The sequence below is a fragment of the Hypanus sabinus genome, chromosome 3 (genome assembly GCF_030144855.1).
Source record: "Hypanus sabinus isolate sHypSab1 chromosome 3, sHypSab1.hap1, whole genome shotgun sequence".
Classification (NCBI taxonomy): Eukaryota; Metazoa; Chordata; class Chondrichthyes; order Myliobatiformes; family Dasyatidae; genus Hypanus; species Hypanus sabinus.
The window spans coordinates 15,080,077-15,088,070 of record NC_082708.1 but is presented as its reverse complement, the minus strand read 5'-3'; the positions used below and the strand labels follow the sequence as shown (position 1 = coordinate 15,088,070).

At 44.2% G+C, this 7,994-nt stretch overlaps 1 long non-coding RNA gene across 1 annotated transcript; it reads right to left on the bottom strand.

Moving 5' to 3' along the window:
* Positions 1–214: 214 nt before the first annotated feature.
* On the bottom strand, positions 215–7,187 carry LOC132391056 (uncharacterized). Its single transcript, XR_009511076.1, has 3 exons — positions 7,046–7,187; positions 2,834–2,953; positions 215–2,705 (listed from the first exon to the last, which is right to left on the bottom strand). It is a non-coding gene; the product is annotated as an uncharacterized LOC132391056 (long non-coding RNA).
* Positions 7,188–7,994: the final 807 nt, after the last annotated feature.

Sequence of the window (7,994 nt, the reverse complement as noted above, 5' to 3'; positions counted from 1 at the left end):
TACACTGGAATTTAGAAGGATGAGAGGGGATCTGATTGAAACGTATAAGATTATTAAAGGATTGAACACGCTGGAGGCAGGAAGCATATTCCTGCTGATGGGTGAGTCCAGAACTAGAGGCCACAGTTTAAGAATAAGTTTAAGAATCATTTTGAACAGAAATGCAGAAAAACCTTTTCTGCATATGTGGATATGTGGAATGCTCTGCCCCAGAAGGCAGTGGAGGCCAAGTCTCTGGATGCATTCAAGAGAGAGTTAGATAGAGCTCTTATAGATAATGGGGTCAAGGAATATGGGGAGAGGGCAGGAATGGAGTACTGATTGTGTATGATCAGCCACGATCACAGTGAATGGCGATGCTGGTTAGAAGGGCCGAATGGCCTACTCCTGCACCTGCTGTCTATTGTCTACTGAATCTGAATTGGTATTTGAAAGTGCTGAAACATGTGATCAATACCAAGGGTTACATTCTAGTCTGTGTGGATTTGGTGGGATGAATAGCTTGTTTCAAAGATTCAAAGTACATTAATTATCAAAGTATGTATACAGAATACAGCTCTGAATTGAACTGACTTTTTATTACTTACATCCTTCATATACACAGGGAGTAATAACTTTGTTACCTCTCTGTCGAAATGTGCAATGTGCAATATGCAATTTATAGTAATCTATAATAAATCGTATGTACAACCGGACAGTCAATATAACAAAGAAATACAGTTGTGTCAGTGTGAATTAATCAGTCTGACGGCCTGGTGGAAGAAGCTGTCCTGGAGCCTGTTGGTCTTGGCTTTTATGCTGCCGTACCATTTCCCGGATGGTAGCATTTGGACGAGTTTGTGGTTGGGGTGACTCGGGTCCCCAATAATCCTTTGGGGCTCTTTTTACACACTTGTGTTTGTAAATGTCCGGATTAGTGGGAAGTTCACATCTACAGATGCGCTGGGCTGTCCGCACTGCTCTCTGCAGAGTCCTGTGATTGAGGGAAGTACAGTTCCCATACCAGGCAGTGATGCAGCCAGTCAGAATGCTCTCAGTTGTGTCCCTGTAGAAAGTTTTTAGAATTTGGGGTCCATACAAAACTTCTTCAACTTTTCTGAGATGAAAGAGGTGCCGTTGTGCCTTTTTCACCACACAGCCAGTGTGTACAGACCACCTGAGGTCCTCGGTGACATTTATGCTGAGGAACTTAAAGCTGTTCACCCTCTCAACCTCAGATCCGTTAATGTCAATAGGGGTTAGTCTGTCTCCATTCCTCCTGTAATCCACAACCAGCCCCTTTGTTTTTGTGACATTGAGGGAGAGGTTGTTTTCTTGACACCACTGTGTCAGGGTGATGATTTCCTCTCTGTAGGCAGCCTCATTATTTGAGATTAGGCCAATTAGTATAATGTCATCAGCAAATTTAATTAGCAGATTGGAGCTGTGGGTGGCGACACAGTCATGGGTATACAGAGAATAAAGGAGGGGGTTTAGGACACAGCCCCGAGGGGCACCTGTGTTGAGGGTCAGAGGGGCATGGGTGAGGGAGCCCACTCTTACACCTGCCGGTGATCTGACAGGAAGTCCAGGATCCAGCTATTCAGGGCAGGGTGAAGGCCGAGGTCTCTGAGCTTCTTGTTGAGCCTGGAGGGAATTATGGTGTTGAATGCTGAACTGTAGTCCAAGAACAGCATTCTCACATAAGCATCCACCTTCTCCAGATGTGTAAGGACAGTGTGTAGAGCTGTGGCTATTGCGTCATCTGTCGATCTGTTGTGTCAGTAGGCAAATTACAGGTGGTCCAGTGTGCATGGTAGCACACTGCAGACGTAGTCCTTGTCCAGCCTCACAAAGCATTTGCTCATTATTGAGGTGAATGCAACAGGACACAAGTTATACAGACATACTATCTTGGTCTTTTTGAGTACAGGAACAAAGGTGGATGATTTGAAACAAGAGGGCACACTACACTGGGAGAGGGAGAGATTAAAAAGCTCTATAAACATACCTGCCAGTTGTGCTGTGCACATCCTGAGTACTCACCCTGGGATGCCGTCTGGACCTGCAGCCTTGTGACTGTCCACTCATTGGAAACACCTGCGTACTTCGGCCTCAGAGATAACCGTCTTTTCAGGAGCTCAGTATTGGCAAAATTGAATTGAGTGTAAAAAGATTTAGCTCATCTGGGAGAGAAGCAGCGATGTTGGAGACTCCATTGCTTTTAGCTTTGAAGTCTGTGATGGTGTGCAGACCTTGCCATAAGCGATGTGTGTTGTTGGTGTAGAGTTGTGTCTGAATCTTGTCCCTGTATTGTTGCCTTGATGGCTTTGCACAGATCGTAGCTGCATTTCTTGAGCTCCTGCTGGTCACTGGCAATGTAAGCTCTGTGTTGCGCAGTAAGTGCTGCTCGCACGGAACTGTTGGTCCAGGGTTTCTGGTTTGGATAGACCCTGACCGATTTCTGCGGGACAACATCCTTGATGCACTTCCAGATGAAACTCGTGACCCCATCTGTGAACTCGAGACATCCTCATCGTGGAAGACACTCCAGTTGATGTCATCAAAGACCGATTGGTTGGATCAGCAGTGGAATTTTAAATTGTGGCTGCCTCTTGTTTCAGCTGCTGCCGGTACCTCGGCAGCAGCAAGAGGGAGGAGTGGCCCGATTTTCCAAATGGTGGGTGAAGGAGCGCTTTGCAAGTGTTCTGTTTTCGAAAATTCATCTTCGGAAAAGAAACACAATGGAATCATTCAAGAAAACCTCAAACACCCAACTTGCAAAAAAAAAGAACAAATTGTGCAAGTGTCAAAAAAACTGAGTGAACAACACATAAAATATCAAACATCAAACCTGGGGTCCAGTAGTGTTCAGTTTAGTTCAGCTCAGTACTACGCTGCTAGTGCAGTGCAGGCTGCAGGACCACTCTTCACTGAAGTGCCTCAGACCACGTCAACCACGTTGATCAAACTGCTAAATATAGCAAAAAAAATTGTAACCAGAATCCAGGAAAACAAACAACATGAACCTCAAAGTCCTTCAGAATGAGTCCACAGCTTCGCTGCTCAGTCCTGACAACATGGATCCCAAGACTCTGCATTTTTCTCCAACAGCAGCCTAGTGATAGGGAAGGGAAGACCGGCCAAGCACGGGCAGATGGTGCTGACTTCAACTTCGCTCATGCCTCAATCGGAGAGGAGCACACTCCACTCCAAACCTTAACAAACTCCCACAGAGACAACAAAGCAGCAGATCGCTCAACCAGCCGGAAAACACACCATCAAAATGAAAATCACAGTTTCCAATCATATGCAGCTTAGTAGTAGACAGATTTAAACTAGAGTTGCAGGGGGATGGAAATCAGAGTACCAGAACAGATATTGGAGAGGTTGTGGAGACAGACGTTGGGAGATCACAGACAAAGTCAGGAATCAAAAGATTGAGCATGGTGCAACTAATGTTTTGATTGTATATTTCATTGCAAGAACTATCGTAGGAAAGATGGATGATATCAGGACATGGATCAACATCTGGATTTATGACATTGTAACAATTAGTAAGACTTGGTTGCACGAGAGGCAAGACTGGCAGCACAGTATATTGGAATTCTATTGTTTCAGTTGTGACAGAGCGGGAAAGACTAAAGGAGGAAGGGTTGAGTTACTAGTCAGGGAGAAAAAAATTGTAGGGAGATTGCAGACTGTTGCAAGAAGCACAAGGTTGTTGTAGTAGGTGATTTTAACTTTCCACGTATTGACTGGGAATCCCATACTGTAAAAGGACTAGATGGAATAGATTTTGTCAAATTGTGAAATAATGGTGGGGAGGGGGCAAGGAGATGGCAGATGAACTAAGTGAGTATTTTACATCAGTCTTCCACTGCTAGTGGAAGACACTAGCAGTGTGCCAGATGTTGAAGGGTGTGAGGGAAGAGAAATGATTTCAGTTACTATTACAAGGAAGAAGATGTTCAAAAAGCAGAAAGACCTAATGGTACTTAAGTCACCCAGATCAGGCAAACTGCAGCTTAGGGTTTTGAAAGAGATAGCAGTAGAGATTGTGGAGGCATTGGTAAGGATCTTTCAAAAATCATTGGACTCTGGCCTGATGCCAGAGGACTGGAAAACCGCAAATGTCACTCCACTCTTTAAGAAAGGAGGGAGTAACAGAAAGGAAATTATAGACCAGTTAGCCTGACCTCAGTGGTTGAGAAGATGTTGGGGTCAATTGTTAAGGATGAGGTTACGGAGTACTTGGTGACACAGAACAAGATAGGACAAAGTCAACATGGTTTCCTTAAGAGAAAATCTTGTCTAATGAACCTGTTGGAATTCTTTGAGGAGATTACAAGTAGGATAGATAACTGGATGCAGTGCATGTTGTATACTTTGACTTTCAGAAGGCCTTTGACAAGGTGCCACACATGAGGCTGCTTACCAAGTTAAGAGCCCATGGTATTACAGGGAAATTACTGGCATGGTTAGAGCATTGGCTGATTGGTAGGAGGCAGTGAGTGGGAATAAAAGGATCCTGTTCTGGTTGGCTGCCAGTGACTAGTGGTGTTCCACAGGGCCGGTGTTGGGACCGCTTTTTTTATGCAGTATATCAAAGATTTAGATGATGGAATAGATGGTTTGATTGCCAAGTTTGCAGATGATACGAAAATTGGTGGAAGAGCAGGTAGTGTTGAGGAAACAGGTAGGATGCAGAAGGACTTAGAGAGATTAGGAGAATGGGCAAGAAAGTGGCAAATGAAATACAATGTTGGAAATGCATAGTCATTCACTTTGGTAGAATAAATAAATGTGCGGACTATTTTCTAAACAGGGAGAAAGTCCAACTATCTGAGATGGAAAGAGACTTGGGAGTGCTTGTGCAGAACAACCTAACGGTTAACTTGCAGGTTGAGTCAGTAGTGAGGAAGAAAAATGCAATGTTAGCGTTCATTTCAAGAGGTCTAGAATACAAGAGCAAGGATGTGATGCTGAAGCTTTATAAGGCACTGGTGAGGCCTCACCTTGAATATTGGGAACAGTTTTGGGCTCCTCATCTAATAAAAGATGTTCTGGCATTGGAGAGGGTTCAGAGGAGGTTCACAAGGATGATTCCGGGAATGAAAGGTTATCATATGAGGAACATTTGATGGCTCTGGGTCTGTACTCACTGGAATTTAGAAGGATAAGGGGGGATCTCATTGAAACCTTTCGAATGTTGAAAAGCCTAGACGGAGTAGGTGTGAAAAGGATGTTTCCCATGGTGCGTAGTCTAGTACAAAGGGGATAGAGGGGTGTCCATTTAAAATAGAGACGCAGAGAAATTTCTTTAGCCAGATGGTGGTGAATTTGTGAAATTTATTACCACATGCAGCTGTGGAGGCCAGGTCACTGGCTGTATTTAAGGCAGAAATTGATAAGTTCTTGATTGGACATGGCATCAAAGGTTATGAGGAGAAGGCCAGGGAATGAGGTTGAGGAGGGGTGATTGATATGTTCATGGCCTAGGGTAGAAGAAGTCAATTTTAGAAAACCTAGCACATTTATTTTTCAACATAGTCCCCTCTTACATTTACACATTTAGCTCAGTGGTTAGCATACGGATCTTGGACCTCCAGAAAGTGTCCACAGATGGGTGATTGATAAGTTTGTGGCCTAAGGTAGAAGGAGATGAGTTATACAGCTCTAGTTATATGCACATGCAGTTCAACTCTGAGTGATTATGCAGAAAGTTTGAAGTTAATAACATCGCTTTCTACCTTAGGCCACCCCTGATGAGTTATCAACTTCAAACTTTGTGTAATCACTCAAAGAGTTGAACTGCATGTGCATATAAGGAGAGCTGTATAACTCATCTCCTTCTACCTTAGGCAACAAACTTATCACTCACCCCTGCTGTGGACACTTCCTGGAGGTCCAAGATCTGTATGCTCCACGATTGCTGGACTAAGTGTGTAAATGTAGGAGGGGACTATGTTGAAAAATAAATGTGCTAGGTTTTCTAAAATGGACTCCTTCTACCTTAGGCCACAAACTTATCAATCCCCGTCGTAAAAAGGATTAGCCATGATTGAATGGCGGAACAGACTTGATGGGCCAACTGGCCTAATTCTGTTCCTATGTCTTATGGTCTAAACCTTTGGGATATGACTGGAAACCCGGAGCACCTGGAGGAAACTCACACATCTGGAGAGAGAACTCATAGAGAGGACTGGAGGTGAAGACTGAACCTGAGTAACTGAAGATACGAGGCTGAGGCATTGCCTGTGAAGGGTGGCCAGAAGAGCTTTACCAGGATGCTGCCTGGTCCAGAGGGTATCTGCTACCAGGAGAGGTTGGACAAGCCTGGGTTGTTTTCATGGAACATCAGTGCCTGATTAGGGAACTAGATAGAGTTTTGTAAGATTATCAGAGGCATAGACAGAGTAGGCAGCTGGCATCTTCTCCTTTGGGCTAAAATATCTAATACTAGATGACAGGTATTTAAATTGTGGGGATTAAGTTCAAAGACGATATGCAGGGCAAGTTTGTTTTTTTTTATGTAGTGTGATGGGTGTCTGGAATGTGCTGCCGGGCATGGTAGTGGAGGCAAATACAATAAGAGACACATCGATGTGTAGAGAATTGAGAGATGTTGGCATTTTATAGGAAAAAGTGATGTTTAGTTAAATTAGTTCAGCACAGCATTGTGAACTTTTCTCCTTACCTGTCTATCACCATCCTCTGGAGCCCTTCTTCCTTCCCTTTCTCCCACGGTCCACCCTCCTCTCCTATCAGATTCCTTCTTCTCCAGCTGTTTTGCCTTTTCCACCTATCATCGCCCAGCCTCTTTCTTCATTCTCCTTTCCGCACCCGCTTGGCATCATTTATCGCCTGCCAGCTTGTATTCCTTCCCCCCCCCCCCCCCCCACCTTCTTATTCTGGTATCTTCCCCCTTCCTTTCCAGTCCTGAAGAAGGATTGTGGCCCAAAACGTCGAATGTTTATCTCCCACCTGCTGAGTTTCTTCAGTATATTGTGTGTATTATGTTCCAAGTTACACATTATATGTTCTTTGACAGCGTCAGCAATACCTTGCATTTGCTGTAGTATCTGTTGGTCTCTCTAAGTTTGGCACAGGCATCTCTGCAGCATCAAATGTCCATACGTAAACAGGCCAGCCTTTGCGTTTCCATGCAGCCATTGCAATGCCTGTGGTAAGTAATACCGAGTGTGGTCTCAGGTTTCACAGCCTGAGGTAATATCAGCCTGTTTGCTTTAACATTACAACCAGTAAGCTCTGCTCTATGGGGCATGACCAAAGAAAGTCAGCAGGTTCCACACCAGCCAAACCTTGCCTGGCAAAATGACAAGATTCAAAATTGCTTAATGTCATTTCCTCTACGTAAGTGTGAAGGAAAACGAAATAATTATTACTCGGAATCTGATGCAGCACAAGAAAAACACAGTAAGATAATGAGAACTATAATAAAAAATATCACAATAAATCTAAATACATAAGATAGTTCATACACATAGATTGAATATATGTCCATAGGCTCTACATATGGTAGCTGATAGGAATGGTGGTGGAGGGTGTGGAGGGGTGGGATAGTTGGTGGAGGTGTTGATCAGCCTTACTGCTTAGGAAAGGAACTGATTTTGTGTCTGGTTGTCCTAGTGTGGATGATTTGTAGCCTGCTCCCTGATGGGAGTGGGACACACAGTCCATGAGCAGGGACAGTGAGATCCTTCGAGATGGTGGTGGGATTGCTGTACGGTGGGGTTTAAACTAGAGTTGCAGGAGATGGGAATAGTGTGTTTAAAGAGCCAGCATTTGGGGCTGAGTCCTGATGAAGGGTCTCAGGGAAACGTCAGTTCTTTATTCCTCTCCATAGATGCTGCCCAACCTGCTGAGTCCCTCCAGCATTTTCTTAGGAACTTAGCAGGTTACTCTCTTGGCCAGGTTAATATGTAGGCAGCTGAATGAGCAGGAATGAAGCCTGTAATGGTACTGGTATTGGTGAATTATTGTTACATGTA